At 36.4% G+C, this 25,861-nt stretch overlaps 1 protein-coding gene across 4 annotated transcripts in view; it reads left to right on the forward strand.

The window, feature by feature from the left end:
• Positions 1–25,861, forward strand: part of BMPR1B (bone morphogenetic protein receptor type 1B) — a 430,873-nt gene that overhangs the window by 59,228 nt on the left and 345,784 nt on the right. Inside the window, exon 2 of one of the 4 annotated variants that reach the window (XM_068542463.1) lies at positions 3,305–3,368. The exons of the other annotated variants lie outside the window; for them this stretch is intronic. The gene's annotated coding sequence lies outside the window, so the exon portion shown is untranslated. The remainder of the gene's footprint in view (positions 1–3,304; positions 3,369–25,861) is intronic. 4 annotated transcript variants of the gene reach the window in all.

Consider the following 25,861-nt stretch of genomic DNA (forward strand, 5'->3'; position numbering starts at 1 on the left):
AGTATATGAAGGGATTGTGCTTATTTTTGTCAACCCTGGCAGTGTGTCAGAGTTTCTGTTTTATTTTACCATTTCAGCATTGACATTTTTCATATTTTCATAAGTTTTTGCTAATTTGATATTTAAAAAACCCCCAATTCTACATTTCTTTGATTATTACTATGGTTCAACATTTATAAATACATTTGGCCACTGATTTTTTTTGTTTACTTTTTATGCTATTTTAATCAAATTTGAGAGTGACAGTGTACTTGGGCACATGAGGGGAGCTTAATTGCTTGTTGCTTGAGTATTGTTTGTAGGTAAGACATCATATAAAATTGTCCTCATTGAACACTTTCTAGTTTCACCTCCTTTACACCATTATAATTTAAAAAGGAAAACCTCCACAAGTTTACTTGAAATGAGGTTACTCTGAGAAATGTACAACACATCAGTTCTTTTATTATGTATAAGCTTCAGATGATATCACTTTCAAGTCTCTGAAGGTCATGCTGGTAAGTCACAGTATAAGCAACAGATATCTAGTATAGCTGTTTTCTTCTCAATTACTAATTACTAAATATTCTCATTAAATGCTTTTTTCCATTGATGTTTTTTCCCTCCCTTTTGTATACACTGTACAGTCCCTCCCTGCCAACTTGTAGAAAAGAGAAACAGTACTTTGCATGAATAATTTTTTTCCTTCTCTTTCTGAAACACATTTGTTTTACTCTTCAGAAACAGTGTCCAAGAATCAGACGGACTCAAGAATACCAGTCAACTTTCTACTGTAGGAAAAAGTGCTTTTGCATCAAGCTAAATATCCATCTGGTTTCTGCTAGTATCCAAGATCTGAGGCAAAAGTACAGCCAAGCTTTTGCCCATGGGGAGAAGAAGGGATTCAGGGGGCTGTTGTTTTACTTTGGAACCTGAATTCTTAAAAGGAAGGAAATATGTGCGTCAGTGCCACCTCTCAGTTGTTTTGCAGTTGTATAATAGCACAGAGGAACAGGTGAATTTATAGCTTTTTTGACCCTAAAATAGGTTGGCAATGGACTGAGGTCCAAATGGCACAGTCTTTTTTTTTTTTTTTTCCTGTCTTATGTGCTTTAAAACAAAACTCTCAGGGGATAAGGAGAGAGAATTATGCAGGCTGTTGCTATCTATCAACTCAAGGTGTATAGCTTTTTGAGTCAGGTTCCCGTATCATTTCATATGTTGGTGTTTATTTGCTTCCAAACCAAAGTATTTTTATTTTTTTGTATTGAAGACCTGTTACAATTTGTTCAGCACTTGTTGGGCATATTTTGTCTTTAATGAGTACCATATAAACTTGGTAACACTCTAAGTAGGTATATAACCAATCACTCCCAGTAGTGGAATAAGTCATTTTGTTCCTGTCTCTTGGAGTAGTGTCTAGCCATTTTCCAGGATTAGAAATTAAGTGCAGGGGGAGAAGGTATAAATTTGGTGTGTGACTGGAAACTAGCATCAAATTGTGTTATTGTCCCAAGGTCAGGAATATAACAAGATTGGTATGAAAGCCTCCATCAAATGGTTCATCACAGAGACAAACCAAATGCAATTTGACTTGTAATTTAAATTAAGAAGTGTTAAAAAGTCTGTTTTTAAAATAGATAAAATACACTTCATATCTGAATCTCTTTTACTCTAAAGTCGAAACCTAAACTGTTTTTCTTGAAGCTGTTGATTACAAGTAGTGAGAGAACAAATGTGCCAGGTATTCAGTTCTCCTGGGGTGCATTGTGTTGTTTTCACCCTTGTGTGTTGAGTGGCTTCAGGCACATAGTAGGGTAGATAATTGATGCTAATTGGGTTAGTTTGGCATGATTCTTTAAAACAGGGATCAGATATCATTGTTATGTATGTTATGTATAATATATAATTTATATTCATTTTATAAACTAATTTATTTATATTACATGTAAATTTTATATATTTATGTACTTCATGTATATAAATCAGGGACCAAACATCTTAATTATTTGTGTATAATAAATATCTGAATGTAAAATTCTTTTATAGTGCATAACATAGTGTTAGGAAGATTGGGTAGAAGATTTACTGGTTATCAGGAAAAATCAGATGTTTATATGATTCCTTGTGAAATGAGAAAAAGGTAGTATAATAAAGGGGATTGGATACTTATTAAAGTTCTCAAATTATTTTCAGACTCAATGAGTATATTTAGTTACAATAATGCTAACTGTTGCGTAATGATGTTATTTCAAAATGTGTAGTGCTCAACCATTAGAAAAAATAGAAGTAGATTTCTTATTCACATAAAGTTCAGAACAGGTTTTCTGACTAGTAGATGGTTCTTTGATTAATAATTCAAGGACCCAGGCTGATCTTATTTTATGGCTCCATCATTTCCCATGTATGGCTTCCATGGTACTTATGTGCTTCAAGCTAACTGAGGGGAGAGACCAGGGAAATTGCACACTGGAGGTTCTTATGGGCCAGGTCTGCAGGTGCTGCACATACTTTTGCTCACGTCCCATTGGCTAGAACTCAAACATAGGTCCTCACCTACCTGCAAGGAACTAGAAATATAGTCTAGCTCTGTGCTAAACCATAGATAGTCAACTGCAACTCAGTCATCTTGCATCACTGTTTCTTTTCATTCATGAATAAAACGACTCCAGTAGGGCTTTTATACTCCAATCTAGGCTGATTATTAAGAGAATTAATGGCTCTTCTAAAAATCAAGGTTCTACTGAATGTTTGAGTACAAAATTCCTAAGTTTAAGAACTGCTAAGCTTCAGTACCTTGGTCATGACAAATTTCTCCAGTGCCAGGGAGGGAACCTTTGAATCCAAATATTTTCTCTGTATAAAAGGCCCACCCACAATAACATTCATTTGCAGAAGGAAGTGATTTATTTCTCCCTGTGAATGAGTGCCAAAAAAAGTTTTCTGCTGAAGTATGGTGCCAGTGTTTTCATATAAACATAATTTTACCATATTCGGAGATGTGGAAATTTAGTTTTTCCATAGAATTTATAGGTTTTGAGATGTAAAGGGTCCTCATAAAGTGCTCATGAAGTTTGAAAACTTGAAAATATTTAACTTTTATCGTTCAAAAATTTATATTGTAGAAATGATAGAAACAATATCTAGAGGACATTGGTCTGCTTGACAAAGGATGTTGTTTTATTTTCTCAAAGCATTTATTGGGCACCAGCTGTGTGTTGTGTGATTGGCACACATTTATTCCTTAGTTCTCTAGAATTTAAAGTCAGTTTGGGGAGAGAAGCTCTTAGTCTGTGAACTCAACACATAATCCATTCCGTTACAGAGGAAACGGTGAAGGAGGAAGAGACTGATGTTTTTAAGGAGTTTCTGAAGTTTTCATACAGAAGGTAACATATCATCTTGGCCTTGAATAATCAATTGGTATTTGCCTGGAATAGAAGGGGTTAGAGTATTCAAGGCAAAGAAAAACATGGGCAAAGTGATGAAGGTTTTGACAGTTCATGACATGATTGGGATCCTGGAATTAGTTTTGAAAGGTTGGAAGTTTGGCAGTTTCGGGAGGAAATGTGGGATGTGTGCCTTTCCCAATAGTCTGGACTGATTTTGCAGATCATACTGAGGCTTTTTGCTTTTTTCTGTAGGCACTAGATAGGTATGTGAGTTTTTCATATGGACAATGATATAAGCTGTATTGTAGATCTGTATTTTATAAAGATAACCCTGTTAGCCCTGCAAATGATGTGTTAATGCTGAAAAGACCAGAGGCAGTGGGGAGAGGGTGAGGGCAGTCTCTGGGAGCAGAGAGCCCAAAATGGCTAGGAGAGAGAGTCCACAAGTAGAATTGCCAAAAGTTTGTCATGAGTTGGATTCTGAAAGTGGATTTTTTAGTTTGTCATGAGAAATTGAAAAGATAATGATAAATAAAATTGAGTAGTATATTTGACCCAAACTTTAATACATTTATTTTAAATACAGTTTATAGATTTTGCATTATATGTCAAATACAGGAAAACAAACAGAAGTTAAAAATATCCAAGAAGATTAAGACAACCTTTACTGCTTCTTATTGTGAAAATAATTGATGTTTTACTCTAAGGCTTCTTCCCTCGCTTCATCTCACATAAGGATTTTAACCATTGTTCTAATTTTAGTAACATATTGGTGATTACACAATTACTCACCGAGTACCTGCGTATGCTCAGAGATGATCTAGTTCATGAAGATGAATTATAAAACTCCTGCCAGTATGGAGTTGAATATTCTCTTAAGGGAGACAGATAATATATCAAATAAACAAGAAAAATCTACATACGATGGCAGGTGGTCATAACAACTAAGGAGAAAAATAAAGCAGGGGAAGGGGCATGGCGACAGTGGAAAAGTCTGTTATTTACAGAGCGTGATCAAGGAGGTCACTCAGAGAAGGCAGCATGTGAGGAGAGACCTGAAGGTCATGAGGAAACAGGCTATCTGGAATCCTAGGGAAAGGATTTCCAAGTAGAGGGAGCAGCCAGTGCCAAGACTGAGGTAGAACCTGTGAGGCCTGTATGTGAGGAACACCAGGGATGGCTGTGTGGCTGGAAGAGTATGACAGAGGGAAGGAGATGAGGTCTGAGAGGGAGATGGAGGCCACATCGCTGCAGCCTTGTAGGCTGCTGTTGGGATTTTGGCATTTTCCCGGAATTAAATGGGCTGGAAAGTTTTGAGTAGAGATGTGACACCATCTGACTGAAGTTTTAAAAGGGTAGCATTGGCTGTTATGTTGAGGGTCGACTGTAGTGGGCCAGAGTGGGAGGTGGTGAGGAGGGTACCTTGACAGTGCAGTTAAGAGAGAAATTGGTGGCTAGGACCGGAGTGATAGAGGTGCAGGTGGTGAGAAATGGTCAAACTCAGATCGTATATGCTGACAGATGGCATACGTGGTGTGAGAGAGGAGAGTCAAGGATGACACTGAGGTGTTTTGCCTGTACATCTGGAAGAATGGAGTCAGCAGTGTCGAGATGGGGAGAGCAAGAATCAGGAGTGTAGTTTTGAGCGTCATTAAGTTGCTCTGTTTATAAGATATACAGGTGGAAACAGCAAGCAGGCAGTTGCCAAGTAGACTACCTTGGAGGTCTGAAGGTCAGAGTAGAAGAGTATCTTGTGATTGTGTTTGGATAAAAAATAGAGTTAATTTAAAACTGGTTTTAAATAACTCAAATATCACCTGTTTATAAATATTTAAACAGATTATAGCACTTAAAAATGAATAAGGATATGTTGTAATGACAAGAAAAAAATAGATTGTTTCTACAAAAATGTATTTCTCAGTGACTTTTTCCTGTTTTATTCATATTAAAATTCTTTTTTAAAAAAACATACTCTAAATCATTTATAAATCCAGAATTTGGTAAAGGGGAACTTAAGAGATGGTTTATCTTTAATTTGGGCTCAGAAAGTAAGCTTTCCTAAAAACACAGCATGTAGCTGCCATATGTAAACATTATGCTTACTAATTGTTTACCTATGTCCTTATTCTGCTTTCCAGTAATAAGAGTTTTAGGCAGGGTCACACAGTGAGTGCCAAAGAGCAGAACTCTTACGAGTGTGGGCTCTGGAACACATTCTGGCTTTGCAGTTTATTTGCTGGCTGAACTTAGGCAAATGACTTACCATCCCTCTGCCTTGTTCTCCTAATTGGTAAACTAGAGATAATGCAACTATAAGATTGTTGTGAACATTAAAGGTATTAATGCATATAAAGTCAATAGAACAGTGCAGAGCATATAGTAAGTGCATAAATGTTCGCTATTATTATCTGCTATTGATTAAATGGTTAGTATCTGTCAAAATTTGTAGTGGGCACATTGCTTATATTATTGTACTGTATAATTTTAAACTATTTTCTGCACAGAATATATCTATTGCAGAAAATAACAGCATTAATGGGAAACTAAATTTTAAAAAATTAGTGTGAACTCTACTACCTCGAATTAATGAGGTTTTTAAAATTTCTTTCTTAGTCCCTCTCAGACATGTTCTCTTGCGTATTTAATGTATCTTTTTGTTATTTTCCGTGTTGTAGTATGGTCATAATGATTATACATTTTAATGTAACAAAAATTACTTGGTTATACCTCTGGATATTTGGACTATTATAATTATAAATAGTGCTGTTATATAATATTAGGAATTATGCATATTTTCCAGCAAATAATTCTCCTTTATTTCACTTACTTCCCAGGGTTATATTCCTAAAAGTAGAAATATTAGGAAAATGAATGTATGCTTTGGAAACATTTTGCTAAATATCTTTCAAAACTGTGCAACATATCCTGCTATTAATGATGTATAATCAATATTGGTAATACTTTTTGTTTTGCTAATTTAGTGGTTATTGGTAATATCGATAAATTGATATCAAAAATATTAGTAATAATATTATTTTTGCTAATTTGAGGGGACATTGTGATAAAGAACATGGGTGCTGGAATTAGGCTGTCTGGGTGCAAGTCCCAGAATCACCCCTGACTAGACGTGTGATCTTGGGAAGTTTACTTATCTATTCTAAGCACTGGTTTTACTGGTCTGTAAAGTGTGAATAGTGCCATAGCCTGCCTAATGTGGCTACTGTAAAGAATAAGTTAGGTGATACGTATAAAAAGAGCCTAGTGTCTGACACTTTATAGGGTTATTACTGTTACACTCAATTTTTTTGTTTCTGTGTTTTTGACTCCCAGTATGAACAGTTAAGTCAAACAGTTTTGATATTTGTTTACATTTTCATTCCTTCTCTGTGGATTTTTTTTTGGAGGACTTAGCCTATTTTGTGCTAAACAATGACATTTTTCATAGAATATATTATATATGTACATTTTATCTGGTATTTTGGCATTATATAATTTCTTTGGTCTATTGGTTTTCGTTTCTTTCACTTCTGTTTTATTTTAAAAAGGTATGTGTCATTACAACCCCTTCTCATTTATCTGATAGTTTTAGTTTATGCTAGTATTTATGTAAACTGAACTGTTCGGGCGTAACTCTTCATTCTATTTGGAATTTGTTGTAAAATGTGAAATACGGGTCTAAGTTAGTATTCCTGAATTGCTGACCGTTATTCTTTACTTTGTCATTGTTCTTCAATAGCTCAAGTTATTTTTCTGTAGAAATAAAAAGGAAGATATGAAATGCTTCTTAACAAAAGTCTAGCTATTGCATTGTTTTCTACAGTTTATCTTCTAAAACGTGGATTTCACAGAAGTTACAGTAGTAAAACTTAGAAGGCACTATTATCAAGGAAAACAAAGTGGTCCAGGTTCATCCTTTTGTTGAAGTCTTTAATTGGAAAAGAAAGGTGCAAGTAATTTTGCTTCTGCATGTGTTTGTCTATGAAGACAATCATTTCACACCTGGAAAGTCCTTTGAGAATTCAGGGTCGGTATAGAAGAGAACAGTTAATTCTGAGGAGAAGGCTCCAAATCCCTAGGAAATTTGTTTTCAGGCGCTGAACTTTCCAAATACTGAATGTCATTTTGTTTTCATAGTTTCAGAAATTTCCCCTTTTCATTCTTCGATTAGTTCCGGTTCTGGCTGTACTGTTGCTTAGGTTTGTGGCCTTTGGCATATTGGCCTCAAGGCCTGAAGTTCTCTTCCTGGTCTGCAAAAGGGAAATCCTAAGGTCTCCCTTGTAGGAGGGGCTAATCGTTAGTCATAGATTATTGTTGCATTCAGCTGGTGTCATCCTCATTGTTTGGCGCCTGTGTCTAATTGGTTGCTAAATACTTTAAAATTTTGTTTTGCTTCTTGAGGATGAGTGATAGTATCTGCTCAGTGCTCCAGGGTCGGGGGAGATAGATGTATGTATGTACCTCAAGAGAAGGTATCAGGTTCACACAGGAAACCTTTTCTGATGACTCCACTCTTTTTCAATTCCAAACACTTTCATGGGGAGCTTCTCCTACTGGATAAAATGTGCGATGTGCCTCAAATGCATTGAGGTGGAAAAGCCTGGAAACCACAGTTCTAGGTAGGTGGTTTTTAACTGTTGCTTCACAGGAGGATCACTGGGGGAACTTCAAAAATTAAGCCAGAAACTCTGCAGTGGGGCCCAGGCGTTAGCATTTTAGAAAGCTCTGCTGATGATTCTTTTGTGTTATAACCTAGGTTTAAGGAAAAATACTCTGGATTATTTTCCTGTAATGAAAGCAGTACTGCCCTTTGTATTCTTTTCTATTGCTTTATCAAGGACTCCTTTACAGATATCCCTGTGGTCAGTTCATTACAGTATCTCTGTCTTTTGCTTTTATTTATACTCTTGCTATTTTAGTTTAGCCTTCTAGGTCTTCTCATTCATTTAGCAAACAATAATAATATCCAGTATTTATGTACTGCTAATTTTGTGCCAGACACTGCTATAAGTAACTTTATATATTGAACTCATTTATTTAACATGACAGTTTCATAGGATAGGTACTATTATCACCCCCATTTTACATATGAGGAAACTGAGACACAAAGAGGGTAAAATACCTTGCTCAGGTTTATACAGCTAATAAGAGACAGAGCTGGACCTCACTGGTAGAGTCTAAGCTTTTAGCTTCCAGGCAGTACTGTCTCTGTAGTTGAGCACCTGCTATATACCAGGGACTCTTTGGGGGTGCTGAGATTGACACAGTGAATAGAACAGAAGAAAATCCTACTCGTGATGGAAATTCTTCATTTTTAGTCAAGGTCTTGTGTCTCAAAATACTGTACCACTAAGCTATTCCCTCATCCTATATAATTACTTATAATTTTGTATAATTGAAAATATATGGTATCTTCACGAAATGTTTTATTAGTCTAGACTGATTTGGTGGGGGTGGGGAGATGAGGAAGTGGACATTTATAGAAAAAAATTTCACACCCATTCTCTAAACAGTCTCAAGACTGTTTAGTTTTCTCTGAAAGGGTTTTAGCCTTGGGCCGGAGGGTACAATTTTATGGTTAGAACTTGCTCAGTCCTCTCAGGATGAAGGGACTTAATATATTTTTCCTCTTTTTTTCCTAACTGGAAAAACTTAAATACGTATCCAGATCTTTATTAATCCTCCTTCACCTTTACAACTTCTCTTGGTGGCATCTCATTCTTTGGGCACTGTTAAGTGTTCGGGTGGCTAATGAACTAAACTAATTTGAGCTAAAATACTGGCTGATAATAGTTGAAGGAGCTATTCATGCTGATACCAGTTGTGTCTTAGCAGGAGTTTCCTTGTGAGCTCCAGCAGAGGAACTGTGTGGGAATTTGAGGGCACGGTGGCACAGCCAATGGAAGTATTTTTAGCCCAGAGGCCCTTTCATCACCCCCTCCAGTCACACCACTTAAACAGGTGCTAACTCTACGTGTGTAAACAAGTTCTTCTCCCTCCTCCCCAAGGACCTAGATTTGAGACCCTTATTCAGTCCTTCACGAATATAGCACTGCTTGTGACCTTTTACTCTAATCTGGGTGCTCTTGAGATGTTCAAGTACATGCTGACAGAGATTTTATGGGAATATGTAAGTGTCTGTCTGCTTCATGGTGAGAAACAGATCTTTTAACAAGGAGCTCACCCAGTACTGTACATTTGGACACAGTTGGTAGTACCTTAATAGTGGAACAGAATTTACCTAATGAAATTTTGTTTTATGAAAGGTTGGCTTGAAAGCATTGTATTCAGTTGTAGTTAGAAGGGCGCTTTCCTGCCAAAAGGAACGGTTCCTGAAACAGTCTGTCATTCTGAGCTTTTATTCACTCCTGGGTCTTCAGTTTGCCTCAAGATTAGTGAGTAGCTAAACAAATTGAAATTGCTTGGATTTATTATCAACCTTTGCTACAAAACCGAGATCCTTGAAGCCTAGGAAATATGTCTTTCTTGTTCGGAGTATTATTTCACTACCACTTATATTGAGGCCCAATGAGACCCACATTGTATCGTTGTGAGAAAAGGGGTAAGGAAAGCAAGAAGGAATTTTCCTAGGGTGCTAGACCTTGACTAGCAGGGTTTTAACTCGGGTAGTCTGATTCAAAAGTTTATGGTTTAACTTCACCAAAAAATCAACTATTAAGTGAATTTAAAAAACCATTGGAATGTACTCCATCTACAAAAAACCTTTGTTTTCTTGGAGAGCTTTACTAAGCTCACAGTTTGTGAGCAATTTGCCAATCCATGTAACCTGATTGCTGGTCTGCCTTTCCAGTGGGACTGTAAACTCCTCCAGGGCAGGGAGAGTGCTTTGTTCATTGTTTATTCCCAGGACTATACAGTGTTCCATGAAAAAGTGTTTTAAATTACTTGATGCCTTGTGATTAAAACATACCTTTTCTCATCAACATGCAGTAGTGATTTGCATCAAGGACAGAAGCCTTTTCTCTGAGTACTTGAAAGATCTCAGAACTTTTAAGAAGGATACTAACTGATTCTCAAAGGGTATTTGTGCCTAGGATTCTTAATTCAAGTTGCAAAATCTAAACGAGGTCAGAAATGTAAATATATTTTCAATTCTTACAGGTGTTAACGTCACAGGTATCTAATCTAATTTATACTTAGAAACTTCATGAATGAAAAGAGGTACATTTAAACTGTTAGAAGAGAGCCTGATTCATCCTACTTTTAGCACGAACTTTAACCACATGACATATGTTGCTGAAATTGGAGTTTTTCAGAAATATGGTATTCACAATAATTAGAATAATGGATTCTAAGAGCGATCATTAGAGCTCACAATATGCTTTAACTCTTACCAGCTGTGACAGGGCACGCCATTGCTAGTCCTCAGGTTTTGTCTAGAAGCTTTAAAAGAATCTGTTTATAAACTAGAACCAATACTTAAGTGTCACTGGATTAACACTTCAGAATTTCATGTTTACACGTATATTTCACAACTCTCTTTAGTATGCTTTAAAGCTGGCTGAGACTTATTTATGTGTTACACAGCTATACTGGGTTCCATAATCAATAGCTACTTTCTTTTAAAATTAAATTTACTGCCACAGAAAATTGTGGTGAAAATAAAGCCAAAAGGTGTTTCAGCCTACTAATTGAAAACATGTATTCTGTAACTAGTTAGAGTTAGAAGGCACTTTCAAGGTAAGTTTTATTTAATGTTTTTGAAGTTTAATACTAACAAAAAATTCAGATTTAAAAATACTAGCAAAATTTTCTCAAGTAATTTTAGCTAGAATATATATATTATATATAACAGCATAAATATTGTTTTAAACTTAAAACAAATGTAAATTCTATTTCCAAACAGAATTCATACAAAAGAGTTAAGATTTGGCTTGATAATGTTGGAAATGGTTCCTGCCTAGAAGGATCTTAAATAAGAGTTCAGTGAAACAGTAGTACACAAACTATTAAAGTTAATTCCATAAAACTTCTGAGTATATGCTATTTGCTAGGCATTGTGCTAGGCAATATGGATATAGGAATGAACAAGATGTAAGTGCTGGATTGTATGGATTTAGTCATAAGTATAATAAGAACAAGATTCATAAATGTTTTCTAGTGACCTGGGTGGAACTGTGTGTTGGCAGCTAGTTTAAAAAAAAAAAAAAAAATTGGGTTGCTTTTGGCAGATTGATACCACATGCATCTACTTAGGTGGTAGGTGAGTGAATCTTCCAACTCGCCTTCCTCCCTCCCCAGTTAATGAAACACATTATGTGGGGGAGCTCAGTGGTATCAAGCTCAGTGGTAGCGCTTATTCTGTTGCATGGTGAGTACTTATCTGATTAATTGTTTACTGGGCTGTGAGCTTTTAGAAAGCAGAGACTACTCTTAACGTTTACAGTCCAGAGCTTCCCAGAGCATTGGTCATATTTAACTATGATTGGATAGGTGAGTAAATTAGTAAGTTGCAAAGGGAGAAAATGGAAAAGAGAAAAAAGAATAAGGAGGAAGATGGACAGGGTAGAAAAGAAAGAGACAAGGAAATATTGAGAGAAAATAGGAGATGGCTGGCTACCTCTCTTCCCTGTCTTCTTCAGATGAGACCAGCTGTGACCTTCTGTCCCAGGGCTCTGGGGAGGGCATGATAGCAGCGGCAGTAAAGCCAGGTTTGGGCTGAGGTGAGTCTCTAAGGCTTACTGAACTATCACTGCTGTAGGCTTGGTACCCAGCGGACTAGGCAGATGGCACACCTGGTTGTCTCCGCTTAGGCTCCTGAACAGCAGCCTTCCCATATCAGCTGCTCATCAAGTGCGAAGGATACCAAGGCTTTTTTAGTGTAATATTCATCAGTCCAGTGATCTTTCCACAGTGCAGTGGCGATTCCCAAAGGTAAGCTTTGAATGATGATTGCATTTGAGTGGGAAATGATATTCCTAAAATGTGTCCTTTAGATAAAACTGTATTTTTGCCTTCCAGTTAGAAAGCATTCATGTCAAAAGACAAATGTCTTCAAGTTAATTTTTGGTATCGACATTTGGCAGACATTTCCACTGGCAACCGCTGTGCCATACTGTAAGCTTTCTTACTGGAGACTCTTTGAAATGCTTAGTCAAAATATTTTGAAATCATTTCTTTGCTGAGGTTGTGGTGCCCTTTCTCAGCTCACATCTTAAATTTATCTCATGGAAGAGCAGCTTAAGGTGTTAAAGAATCCTGAGATAAAGCTACTTTTCAAAATTTTGGTTAAAACTAGAGTGAAGTGGGCAAAGGGGATGGGTCCTTTGCTGTTGACGTGTTGGTGGGAGAAGTGACTTACGGAAAATTAGCTTGGTTCCCTTCTTTTGCATGCTTCTCTCCTGACAGGCTGCCAGGTTCCATGGTGGACATGCGTGAGCTACAGGAAAAAGTTGGGAGCAAAGCTATTTTTTAATTTTTATTTATTATTATTTTTTTTAATTAATTAATTTATTTATATTTATTTTTGGCTGTGTTGGGTCTTCGTTTCTGTGCGAGGGCTTTCTCCAGTTGCGGCGAGTGGGGGCCACTCTTCATCGCGGTGCACGGGCCTCTCACTGTCGCGGCCTCTCTCGTTGCGGAGCACAGGCTCCAGACAACGCAGGCTCAGTAATTGTGGCTCACGGCCCCAGTTGCTCCGCGGCATGTGGGATCTTCCCAGACCAGGGCTCGAACCCGTGTCCCCTGCATTGGCAGGCAGACTCTTAACCACTGCGCCACCAGGGAAGACCAAAACTATTTTTTTAGATCTTTGCTTTGGGGAGCTCTGCCCACACTTTGGGGAACCAGTGGCTGGAAAGTGATTTTAGAGACAACTAGCAGAGGAAAGGGAATTGTGGTCATAGTTTATGAAAAAAATAAAAATAAAAAGACCTGAGATGACATACTGGGAGCCCTTTGCTGCATACTCAGTCTAACTTTTCTATATGGCAGAGTACTGACTCTACATTTATTTCCCGGGGCTACGTTCTGCCTGAGATAGGGAGTAGAGAAAAGGTTAGATGTGCTTATCTGAGCAGCCTACAGATTGAATAGTTTATCTTACTGTCCCTTTCGTTTTTGGAGATCAAAGTCTCATTTGGTATTTAAATTTATTTCAAAATTATGGTGAAGTAAAATCAAATGTATAATTGAGCTCCTGATTCAAGTGCTTAACAGTTTAAACCATTTTTTTTTTTTTAGAAATGAAGTGACAAGGCACTTTTTTTTTTTTTTTAAGAAATTCACGTTCTTTTATTTATTTATTTATGACTGTGTTGAGTCTTCGTTTCTGTGCGAGGGCTTTCTCTAGTTGCGGCAAGTGGGGACCACTCTTCATCGCGGTGGGCGGGCCTCTCACCATCGCGGCCTCTCTTGTTGCGGAGCACGGGCTCCAGACGCGCAGGCTCAGCAATTGTGGCTCACGGGCCCAGTTGCTCCGCGGCATGTGGGATCTTCCCAGACCAGGGCTCGAACCCGTGTCCCCTGCATTGGCAGGCAGATTCTCAACCACTGCACCACCAGGGAAGCCCTAAACCATTTTTGTTTGGATTTTGATGCATTAACTTAGTACATAATTTTAATTAGCCTGACCATTGCTGACACTTTCCCGTGCATCTATTCAGGAGGGACCTAAGGAAACCTTCCTCATTGTATCATTTTCCTTCTCCATGGACTCCCCAGTTAATGAGGTACTCCCTTTTTTTGTGCTTGTACACAGCTCTTTGGTAGCACTTAGAACAAACAATCACCAGATAATATGTCGAATTTCTTTAGCGGATCCTGAACATGTGAACAGAGCAGACATCTTAATCACCTGTGAAGCTTCCAAACTTTAACCACTGCATAATTAACCGCCCCAACATGCCCACACCAGTAGTGCATCTGCCTGATATTTGGACTAATCAGTTAAGTTTATTTGAATTGAAGTATAATTGGTTAACAATGTGTTAGTTTCAGGTGTACAGAAAAAGTGACAGTTATACACATATCTATATCTATTCTTTTTCAGATTCTTTTCCACTATAGGTTATTACAAGATATTGAATTTAAATTCCCTGTGCTATACAGTAGGCCCTTGCTGTTTATCTATTTTGTGTATAGTAGTGTGTATCTGTTAATCCCAAACTCCTAATTTATCCCTCCCCCTTCTCCCTTTGGTAAGCCATAAGTTTGTTTTCTATGTCTGTGAGTCTATTTTTGTTTTGTAAATAAATTCATTTGTATCTTTTTTTAAGATCCCACATATGAGTGATATCATATGATATTTGTCTTTCTCTGTCTGACTTACTTCATTTAATATGATGATCTCTAGGTCCATCCATGTTGCTGCAAATGGCATCATTTCATTCTTTTTTAATGGCTGAGTAATATTCGTGTGTGTGTGTGTGTGTGTGTGTGTACACACACACACACACACACACCCCATATCTTCTTTATCCATTCATCTGTCAACGTCAGTGGATGGACATTTAGGTTGCTTCCATGTCGTGGCTATTGTAGATAGCGCTGCTATGAACTTGGGGTGTATGTATCTTCTCAAATTAGCATTTTCTCCGGATATATGCCCAGGAGTGGGATTGCTGGATTATACGGTAACTCTATTTTTAGTTTTTTAGGGACCTCCACACTGTTCTCCATAGTGACTGCACCAGTTTAAATTCCCACCAACGCTGTAGGAGGTTTCCTTTCTCTCCACACCCTCTCTAGCATTTATTATTTGTAGACTTTTTAATGATGGCCATTCTGACTGGTGTGAGGTGATACTTCACTGTAGTTTTGAGTTGCATTTCTCTAATAATTAGCAATATTAAGCATCTTTTCATGTGCCTGTTAGCCATCTCTGTGTCTTCTTTGGAGAAATGTCTATTTAGGTCTTCTGTCCTATTTTTGATTGGCTTGTTTTTTTGACACTAAGCTGTATGGGCTCTTCGTATATTTTGTAAATTAATCCCTTATTGGTCACATCATTTACAGATATTTTCGCCCATTCCATAGGTTATCTTTTTGTTTTGCTTATGGTTTTCTTTGCTGTGTAAAAACTTTTAAGTTTAATTAGGTCCCATTTGTTCTTGTTTCCATTACTCTAGGAGATGGATCCAAGAAAATATTGCTGCAATTTATGTCAAAGAGTGTTCTGTCTGTTTTCCTCTAGGAGTTTTATAGTGTCTGGTCTTACATTTAGGCCTTTAATCCATTTTGAGTTTATTTTTGTGTGTGGTGTTAGGGAGTGTTCTAATTTCATTCTTCTACATGTAGCTGTCCAGTTTTCCCAGCACCACTTATTGAAGAGACTGTCTTTCCTCCATTGTATATCCTTGCCTCCTTTGTCATAGATTAGTTGACCATAGGTGTGTGGGTTTATTTCTGGGCTTTCTATCCTGTTCCATTGATCTGTGTGTTTACTTTTGTGCTAGTACCATACTGTTTGGATTACTGTAGTTTTGTAGTATAGTCGGAAGCCAGGGAGTGATTCCTCCAGCTCTGTTCTTCTTTCTCAAGATTGTTTTGGCTCTTCGGGGTCTTTTGTTTTCCATACAAATTAAAACATTTTTTGTTCTAGTTCTGTGAAAAATGCCATTGGTAATTTGATAGTGATTGCATTGCATCTGTAGATTGCCTTGGGTATTATGGTCATTTTAACAGTATTGATTCTTCCAGTCCAAGAACATGGTATGCCTTTCCATTGTGTGTCATCTTTCATTTCCTTCATGAGTGTCTTAAAGTTTTTGGAGTACAGGTGTTTTTGTTTCCTTAGATAAGTTTATTCCTAAGTATTTTATTTTTCTTGATGCAGTGGTAAGTGGGGTTGCTTCCTTAATCTCTCTTTCTAATATTTCATTGTTAGTGTTTAGAAATACAGCAGATTTCTGTATGTTAATTTTGTATCTTGCAACTTTCCTGAATTGATTGATGAGCTCTAGTAGTTTTCTGGTAGCATTTTTAGGATTTTTTATGTATAGTTACCTGCAAAGTTTGTGTCAGTTTTATCTCTTTTTTTTCCAACTTGGATTCCCTTTATTTCTTTTTCTTCTCTGACTGCTGTGTCTAGGGCTTCGAAAACTATGTTGAATAAAATGACAAGAGTGGGCATCCTTGTCTTGTTCCTGATCTTAGAGGGAGTGCTTTCAGCTGTTCACTGTTGAGTATGATGGTTAGCTGTGAGTTTGTCATCTATGACCTTTATTATGTTGAGGTATGTTCCCTCGATGCCCACTTTCTGGAGAGGTTTTTTTTTTTTTTTTTTGGTCATAAATGGATGTTGAATTTTATCAGAAGCTTTTCCTGCATCTATTGAGATGCCCATATGGTTTTTATTCTTCAGTTTGTTAATATGGTGTATCACATTGATTTGTGCAGATGGAAGAATCCTTGCATTCCCGGGATAAACCCCACTTGCTCATGGTGTATGATCCTTTTAATGTGCTGTTGGATTCTGTTTGCTAGTATTTTGTCGAGGATTTTTGCATCTATGTTCATCAGTAATATTGGCCTGTAATTTTCTTCTTTTGTAACATCTTTGCCTCGTTTTGGTATCCAGGTGATAGTGGCCATATAGAATGAAGTTGGAAGTGTGCCTTTCTCTGCAATTTTTTGCAGTAGTTTGAGAAGGATAGGCGTTAACTCTTCTCTAAATGTTTGATAGAATTCACCTGTGAAGCCATCTGGTCCTGGACTTTTGTTTGTTGGGAGTCTTAAAATTACTGATTCAATTTCAGTGCTTGTGATTGGTCTGTTCATATTTTTTATTTCTTCCTGGTTCAGTCTTGAGAGATTAGATTATACCTTTCTAAGAATTTGTCCATTTCTTCTAGGTTGTCCATTTTATGGGCATATAGTTGCTCTTAGTAGTCTCTTGTGATCCTTTGTATTTCTGTGGTGTCAGTTGTAACTTCTTTCTCATTTCTGGTTTTATTGATTTGGGCCCTCTCCCTTTTTTTTCTTGATGAGTCTGGCTAAAGGTTTATCAATTTTGTTCATCTTTTCAAAGAACCAGCTTTTAGTTTCATTGATATTTTCCATTGGTTTTTTTAGTCTCTCGTATATTTCTGCTCTGATCTTTATGACTTCTTTTCTTCTAACTTTGGGTTTTGTTTGTGTTCTCTGTAGTTGCTTTCGGTGTAAGATTAGGTTGTTGGATGATAATGACTGGCTTAGACTTATCATTTGTGTTAATAGATGCTGGTGAGCAAATCAGAGTGGCGACTATGATAGATAAATATATACTACCTATGTACAAATCTCCAAGTGCTTTGTGGGATATGGAGATAAAATGGATTTCATTGAACATCAGTGAAAAGAGTTTTATGAGAAAATAAAATCAAATCTCATAAATATACATTACATTTATAAAGAATTAAATGCTACTAACAAAGGGCATTTTTTCCCTGGTTTTCTAAACCTTAAAGCCAGGCACATGATAACATTTCCCTTTTAATTCTATGCTTTTGAAATCAAGGATGCTACTTTTTTCCACCCATGCCATTGGTTACTGGGAAAGGATCTAAAAGTTTATTTTTATTTGTGGAAAAATGTTTAAACTTCTGAACTTCATGAGAAGGATATGAAATCATATTTTCTTTGATAATAGCCAGTCAAGAGATAAATGAATTGACAGAGTGGTGCGGAGTGTAGAACTTAGATTCTTGAAGATACATTGTGAAACATAAATGAAACATTACTAGAAATCTCACTTGAGACTTCTGGCTGCAGTCTGTTGCTGGTAGTATAGCTTGTTAAGAATGTTAAGGTTACATAAGGGTTGAAGGGATATTGCAGATGTTAACTCTTCGGTCAGGTGCGGTCATTTGCACACCTGCAACACTGGGGTCTTCTTTTAATGTGGATAAAAGCTCACTAGGGGCCAGACTGCTTCCAGATTTACTTCCTGCTCACTTTGTTCTCTTTTCCACTGTGCTGTTCTGCTGTGTCCTCACTCTCATTTATTTAGCCCATTTTCATAGGGGAGGTTGTTCCTGTGGATTTTGGATTTTCTTGTAGTATAAAAAATATGGAATCATTGAGATTCTTATTAAAAAGTTTTTTTTTTCCTGTTCAATTAACGTTACCATTAGTAAGGTGTTTATAAAGGGAACCTAGTAAATGTATTCTTTGGGGAATACCAATGAAGGAGGAACATCTGGAAAATTCTGCACAATAATAAAAATGGAAACAGATGCATAATTGCTACCCTGCCCCCTGTCAGAAGTCTCTGTTGTTAGTAATTTAGGGAAAATTTTATTCTGCCTACCCATAAGGAAAGGTAAATATATACTTAAATATTAAATTGTTGAAAGTGAAATGAATAGTTTTATATTAGTATTAGAGATTTCGGTGAAAAATCTTACATTTCCAAGAGAAACAATTTTGCCCATAAAATGTAGGAGTTAAAATACAATAACTTTGGTATGACTTGCCAAACAGATGTAAATTCTTTAATGAATATAATTTATGCGGTTCAAAATGCAGCATGTTACTACTTTGAAAATTGATATAATTATAAAAATAAGCCCAAAATATTGAGTTCTAAAAAAAAAAAATCTGTTTTTTTTTTTTTTTAAGGAAATACTTTTTCTTTATATGATATATAATGTGGCTCCTTAAATGAACATTGTTTCTAAAATGGCATTCTATTTGATAGGTGTTCCCCGTACCCCATTCCGAATCCCCTGCTCTGTTTCTCTGGTTGAATTGTTTGAGGCTTGAGCAGCAAAAGCACCTCCTTCTGTAGGGTAAGAGCTTTCAGGGGTAGATCCTCTGTCCTTAACATTAGACAGTATGATTGTGTTATCTGAGATCCTTACTGCCCTTTGGAAATACAAATAGTCCTTTTAAAGCAAAGTTTATATAAAGGACAAAACTCTCTTAAACATTATTTATGTTACTGTGCTGCTTTCAAATTACTGCCTCTCAGTCATTCATTCACAAATTCAACAAATATATGTGGAATACCAACAGTGTGCCAGGCGCTGGGTTAGGCACCAGAACAGATAAAAATCTTTGCCTCATGGAGCTCACATTCTTTAAATCCTATTAACTGTTAACTGATGCCTTCATTCAGAATTAGCTTTTTTCTTTTTATTCCCCTAGTAATTCATTTTTGCTATTCTTATGGCAGCCAGCAGTGCTTAGCTGCTTAGCAGTATTTGAATGTATCTGTATGTACCATAATATGGAAGATTTCAAATATGTATTTTCACATGTGATTTTTGTGATTAAAAGGAAAAGAAGTTCCTAGATAAAATGAACAGGATGAATATACAAGTTACCACTGAGACAGTACAGTGTAATGGAAGGATGACTGGAACGTGAGTCAAAAGACATTTCAAAACTTAGTTCCATGAATTGGTGACTCATTTTGCTGCTCCTTTTCTCAGCGAACTAACTCATGGTAACACAGAGAGAGAAATGCCTGCCTTATCAGCTTCACGCAAGGTGTTTGTAAACACCAGATAAGATCATATATGAGAAAACATTTCGATCTGAGCATGTTTAAGGTCTTTTATAACATTGCTCAAGTGTTTTATTAGTAAATGTGAACACACCAAGTGGATTTGTGGCTTTCAGTAATTCAAATTCAAAATGATGTTAAATTATGCATAACTTCTAATTAATTGCTTTAATGATTGAAGCATTGTGGGATTTTGGTATTTACCTCACACCAAGAGCTACCGAAGTTAGCACTGCAAGAAATGGCATACACGATTGGATGAGAAGCTATTTTATTTGGACAGGAATCATACATGGTAAGAAGTTGGATTATTTCCAAAGACAGAATTATGTTCTGCTAAAATACATTTAAGGAAATAGTTCCAGTGTCAAACATAGATTTTTCCAAAGTGTATTCTTTTTTATTTTTCTTTATTTTTAACTTTTATTGAAATATAGTTGATTTCCAATGTTGTGTTAATTTCTACTGTACAGCAAAGTGATCCAGTTATACATATATATATTCTTTTTTATATTCTTTTCCATAGAAAATATATTGAGTATAGCTCCCTGTGCTATACAGTAGGACCTTGTTGTTTATCCATTCTATATATAATAGTTTGCATCTGCTAAACGCAAATTCCCACTCTATTCCTCTCCCACCTTCCCCTCTTCCCCTTGGCAACCACAAGTCTCTTCTCTATGTCTGTCAGTCTGTTTCTGTTTCATAAAAGTTCATTTGTGTCGTATTTTAGATTCCACATACAAGTGATATATGGTATTTGTCTTTCTCTTTCTGACTTACTTCACTTAGTATGTTAATCTCTAGTTGCATCCATGTTGCTGCAAATGGCATTATTTCATTCTTTTTTATGGCTGAGTAATACTGCATTGTATATATGGACCGCATCTTCTTTATCCATTCATCTGTCGATGGACATTTAGGTTGTTTCCATATTTTGGCTATTGTAAATAGTGCTGCTCTGAACATAGGGGTGCATGTATCTTTTTGAATTATATTTTTGTCCGGATATATGCCCAGGAGTGGGATTGCAGGATGATATGGTAGGTCTAATTTTAGTTTTTTAAGGAACCTCAATACTGTTTTCCATAGTGGTTGCACCAACTTACATTCCCACCAACAGTGCAGGAGGGACTCCCTTTTCTCCACACCCTCTCCAACATTTGTTATTTGTAGACTCCTTAATTATGGCCATTCTGACCGGTGTGAAGTGGTACCTCATTGTAGTTTTGATTTGCATTTCTCTAATAATTAGCAATGTTGAGCATCTCCAAAGTGTATGCTACAGATCATGGTAAGATGTTGATTGCTCTTTGATTCTAGGGTTAAATAATTTTGTTTGATAAACAATGAAAACTGTTAATTTACTGCAGAACTTTTCAGAGCTTTTAATATGCTAATGTGTATAGTGAAATTTTAAGAGGGCAGACAAAATTCATAGCATTTTCCAACAGTATTTGATAATGGATATTTTCCTCTCAGCTGTTACCATCTATTAACAGCACAGCGTTAGTCCTCGAAATGTGGTCCAGGACCAACAGCATCACCTTCACTTGGGCCCCACCCCAAACCTCCTGAATCAGAATCTCTGCAGGTAGGGCTGTTTTGACAAGCTGTCTGTTTTGACAAGCCCTCCAGGTGATTTCTGATGTATGTGAGAACCATTGCCCTGGGTTCCAGGAAGGTAGTTTGGAAAATAAAAATAATGAACTTAAGTTACGTATGTTTCTGAAAGAAAGCCATCATTGTATTCTGAGTAGTAATATTTAGGTTTCAAGTTTTCCTGTAGGTGTGTGTATGAAATCAAAGAAAAAAAATGCATTCTTGCCAAGTAGAATAGGTGTGGTAGAATGAAAAAGGTGTTGAAAGTTTATGATTCAGGATTTAGCGAAAGTGGAGTTGGATTAGTTTTAGATTATAAACCCGACTTTATAATACCACACCCTGACTACTTCAGATTTGTACTTTTGTAAATTGAAAAAATGTATACTTGCACATCTTGGATTAGAGTAGAATTCCTCAGGATTTAAACTTCCGTAAAGGGGTATGCTTTTATCCTTTTTTTTTTTTTTTTTTTAAGCTTCCTGACTCTCTTAATTTATTCCAACAATTTGGAATCACAATTTTCTTATGCTACTGCTCTTGGGAAGTTCTTTCAACAATTACTTATTGGCTGCTTAGTAGGAGCTTGGTAGGCACTGTGTTAAGTCTTGGACATACGCTGGTAAATACAGTGTGATCATCACAGAGCTTGTAGTTATGGGAAGGTAGAGGCAAGGAAACAGACCTTGCCTAAGGAGTGAAGTGCTCTGTCTGGTAAGGAAGTCCAAGATGCCAGGCCAAAAGGAAGGGCACATAATCTAGGCCTTCAACATTAGGGATTATTTACCATTTCTTAGAGGAAATGGTGAATAAAATGTTGTGATGTGATAGAAGCAGTTTATTAAATTGCACAGTGATAACTTGAAAAATAGTGTAGGAATATTCTAACTCACTTCTAATTTGGGAAGGAGAAACAGTACTTAGTGTGGGAGCATCTCTGATTAGTGAGCAGTTGGTCATGTAGGATAAAATTCAATGCATCCGTCTTTTGTAGATTGTTGTAGGAAAAAACAAAGACCATATCATCCTGAATTTTAAAAAAATTTGGAAATGAAACTTAATAAAAAAACATATTTAATGATGGAGTTATCCAAGCTTGTTCTGATGAGTCATGTATTTAGGCTGTCATAAGAAAGAATATTTACAGTAAATAACTATGTAAGTAATAAATAATATAATAAATTATTTGGATACCTTCAAAAGGGAAAAATCCCAAAATTTAGGAAAAATAATATTAAAAGTGTTTATGACTTAAAACCGTCTTCAGGAATGTTAATGTGTAAACACACCATGTGTGATTATAGAATTCTACCTATGTATATGTTTACTTTTATGTGCTTTAGTGTATTTTGTTTTTATGAATATAATTTTATCTCTTTAAATGAGTAAGCTCTTCATACTGTGTCAGTAAAGCTAGTGTTAATTTTAAAATTCCAGTGTTTATAATGTATTTTTTGAGTCACTAGTTTTTATTAGCTGTTAATTATATCAGCGCTACAGGTAGGATTGTATTCTGTGTAGTGTATAATTTTAGATTCCTCCTCCCTCCCCTTTTAAAAACTCTTCCAGGTACCGTTATTACTATGGTTACCTTTCGGAAAATTTACCTCTAAATACTGCCATAATGTCTGAAATAGTAGAGGCAGCTGTTAATGATGTTGCTGATTTTATATGTATTAATTTTTTTGGATTTACTATCGGAGGTAAATGATTATCTACTCCAGACACTATTACTACTCCAGATAACTAAAGTCCCTAAGGGTTGGTAGAGGAAGGTTTATTTGTACATTAGAGCAGCTGATGACTTGTTTGATCAGGTCAGTCTCATGAAGAAAGGGAGTATAAAAGTCGTACTGCATAGGTCAGATCCCCAGTCTGCATTTACATTGAGCACATGATTTAACTTTTCTGTGCATTAGAGCTTCCTTATCCTTAAAATGTAGGTATAAATAGTACCTGCTTCACAGAGTTGTAAGGAGAACTTAAAAAGTTAATTAATATAAAGTGCTTAGACTAGATCCTGGCACATAGTCAATGATCAAAAAATGTTATTAATCATCATGTTTCATTAACCTTTAATAATCTTTCATTATTAGGGTAAAGAAGATTCTGTCCTTAGCAAAGCCCATAACACAGCCCCATTTTCTGGCCATTATTCCTTCTCTATACCTTTTTTTCCCCCTGAATGTCCAAGCTACTTTCCATCTTTGGGGGATTTTGTAACTGTTTGTTATTGTCTATCCTGAAATTCTCTTTTCCTCATCTTTCCTTGGTCAACTGATTTTTTTTTTCTCCTGCTTAAGATTTGAGCCCAAAAAATACATTCTTAGCCTAACCTTTCCTGATATTCCCCCACCAGCCCTCCATACCCCAAAACGAGATTCTGCTCCCTGTTTCTAGCTGTGTTCATATAGAATTTTAACAGTTTATAATAATACAATTAGGTGATTTGTTGTCTTTTTATTTCATAGCATATTATGGACCCAGAACTGTTCTTAGCACATACTGGACACAAAACATTTGAATGTGTACATGTGAGAGGGAGTGAGTAAATTATGAATGAATGAGTTGCCCCAAATGCACTTGGGTATTATGCATACTTGGGTACTAAAAACACAGGTACAGGATAACATGAGATGAGACATTTTTCATTGTTCTTGATGCTTGAGAAGATAATTGCTTCACTGTATGCAGGTGTATTTGAGAACTACCAATACAGAGTAAATAATGTTTGGTTTTGTTGATGAAATGGAAAAAATCTTTTTGACTTTTGCAAATTGTGTGAAACAGAGTAGAAGTATTTGTTCTTGAAGTATGCTAATAATAGTATGAACATTGCCAATCGCTTTCCAGTATACCTGGGGCTTTAAACATAAGCAGCTTCAACAGTTTTCCTAGGCTGCTGTGGGCCTGCAGGAGGTGCAGTGTGTCCCTGGTGTGCATGTGCAGGTGATTACCCTGAGGCAGTTGCCTGCAAGAAGTCATTGAGAATCAGACTAAGTTGGACCCGAAGGCTCCAGCATGACCTTTATAAGTACAGATGTGTTTGCGGGACAGAGTAGTTCCATTAGGTTGAATTCATTATCTGCATATCTTCCTTTTCTCCTATCCTTTTTTTCCTACTATCTTTTCTACTCTTAGCTGTTTCCCTTTTCTTTTTCTTGCCTTCCTCTAACTTTGCACACTTGGAAAACATCTTTTTTTCCGTCTCTACCTCCTCTTTGGTTTGAAAAGTTGATGGAGACTTTTTCTCCCCCCTCTGAAACTCTTTAAAATTTCTGCGTGAATCTCTGAAGCCTTGTACAACTTAGACATAGGCAGTGAAAAACGATCAAAACTAAACCTGTTCAAAGACATTAAACTCCTGTTTGACTGGGAGATTAAGGTTCGGCGTAGGAAATGAAATTCTATAGTTTAGAACCTTATGAACCAGAACCAATAAAATGGTTCACCAGAATGGGAGTGTTTTCTACTTTCTGGATCACTGATTATTTAGTACAGAAAGTCCAGCATCACCAAAACACATGTTAGCTGCTTGCCCATGCCTTACTCTGAGAGGGAAGTGGCAGTACCTACTTCAGATATTCTGATAATAAAAGGGACTAATTTTTCCCCTGATTGAATCCAACAGTTCTTAAGAAAGAGGCTGACATTAAAATCTCAGAGGAATCTATGCAGTTTTTTTGTTTTTCTTTGAAAATATCCTTCAAAGGTAGGTAATTGTCCTTCTCTTCACCTGAATGAGGCCTCATCCATTTGACAACCATTTTCTTGTGCAGTCTCTAGGCCCATTTGGGAAGCCATATAGATTTTTAGTTTGTCTGAGTCACCTTTGGTTATGTTGACAATCCTAAAGAATTTTCTATAGATGTTTTAATTTTCTGTAGAACAGCAAATGTTATCTTTACAGCAGCGTTTGAATAGAAGACATGGTTTGTTCACTTTTTGGCAGCAGTGTTCACACAGGAACTGCAACTACAAAGTCATTCCCTGTGCATGCTAACACTGAAGTTGTTTTCTTAAAGAAATGCCTTTTAAAAATGGAATATGCTTCTAGGAAGGTTAACCAGTTTTCAGAATTGCAATAAATTATATCAGTTGGCAAAATATTTTATATTATCATAGCAATAATCTCTTTGGTGATAAACACATATGGGCAGAAAGATGCAATTATATATTTTTAGATGCCAGTTTATATTGAGAATATTTATTAAGTATAAGTTTTGTAAAACTCTACTATCTAAAGATTCTATCCCCTAAGACCATGCTAATTTTTATTAAAATGTGAGATTACCAGCCACTTAAAAAGCCATTGTGTTTCCTATTGATGGTAGTTAATTGGGTAATGATGAAAATAACTGCAAATGAAGTGGATTTTAGTAATGTGTCTTGGTATATGTTCTAATCTGACTTTAGAAATCTTCCCTAGTGAGCCACTTAA

The sequence above is a fragment of the Eschrichtius robustus genome, chromosome 4 (genome assembly GCF_028021215.1).
Source record: "Eschrichtius robustus isolate mEscRob2 chromosome 4, mEscRob2.pri, whole genome shotgun sequence".
NCBI classification, from domain to species: Eukaryota; Metazoa; Chordata; class Mammalia; order Artiodactyla; family Eschrichtiidae; genus Eschrichtius; species Eschrichtius robustus.